Source organism: Rhinopithecus bieti, unplaced genomic scaffold (assembly GCF_001698545.2).
Source record: "Rhinopithecus bieti isolate Rb0 unplaced genomic scaffold, ASM169854v2 scaffold_77447, whole genome shotgun sequence".
Classification (NCBI taxonomy): Eukaryota; Metazoa; Chordata; class Mammalia; order Primates; family Cercopithecidae; genus Rhinopithecus; species Rhinopithecus bieti.
The window spans coordinates 1-938 of record NW_016902446.1 but is presented as its reverse complement, the minus strand read 5'-3'; the positions used below and the strand labels follow the sequence as shown (position 1 = coordinate 938).

General features: G+C 48.2%; 1 pseudogene across 1 annotated transcript; it reads left to right on the top strand.

Moving 5' to 3' along the window:
- The first annotated feature begins 357 nt into the window (after nucleotides 1-357).
- On the top strand, nucleotides 358-934 carry LOC108526066 (FUN14 domain-containing protein 2 pseudogene; annotated as a pseudogene). Its single transcript, XR_001884405.1, has one exon. The product of XR_001884405.1 is annotated as an FUN14 domain-containing protein 2 pseudogene (transcript).
- Nucleotides 935-938: the final 4 nt, after the last annotated feature.

Genomic DNA, 938 nt, shown 5'->3' with positions numbered 1-938 from the left:
AAAATTGTTAGTAAATTTTTTAAAGATTGTACTACTCATGCTTAGGTTTTGGGTTCTTGTGTGATACGATTTTATTTTGTAATTATAAGTAATGTTTTAGTGGGCAGCTTTGTTGAAGACTGGGTTTTTTCTCCTTTGAAGTCACTTGAAGGACTAATGAAGAGTGAGACTAAACTGTAAAACTTGATTTTGCCAGATAGCTGGAACATTAGGGACATGCTTGGGTAGGTGATGATCTTGGATATTGAAAACTAATCAGGGAAAGTAGATTGAGAGAGAAGCAGATGAGATGTGTTTCTGGGGAGCACAAAATGTTCTACATGCGGATTAGCCATGAGAAAATGCATAGCAGTGACACCGCCCGCTGAGCTCTGTGATGTAGCCGCTTGCGGAGACTGGAAGCAGCCGCAGCGCGCCCGGCCCGCCCTCTTCCGCTGCCGCCGTGGGAATGGAAACATCTGCCCCACGTGCCGGAAGCCAAGTGGTGGCGACAACTGAGCGCCACTCCACGGCCTCCCGCGCAGATCCTCTGCGTGTGTCCTCGCGAGACAAGCTCACCGAAATGGCCGCGTCCACTCAAGGAAACTTTGAGGGAAATTTTGAATCACTGGACCTTGCGGAATTTGCTAAGAAGCAGCCATGGTGGCGTAAGCTATTCGGGCAGGAATCTGGACCTTCAGCAGAAAAGTATAGCGTGGCAACCCAGCTGATCATTGGAGGTGTCACTGGATGGTGCACGGGTTTCATATTCCAGAAGGTTGGAAAGTTGGCTGCAACAGCTGTGGGAGGTGGATTTTTTCTCCTTCAACTTGCAAACCATACTGGGTACATCAAAGTTGACTGGCAACGAGTGGAGAAGGACATGAAGAAAGCCAAAGAGCAGCTGAAGATCCGTAAGAGCAATCAGATACCTACCGAGGTCAGGAGCAAAGCTGAGG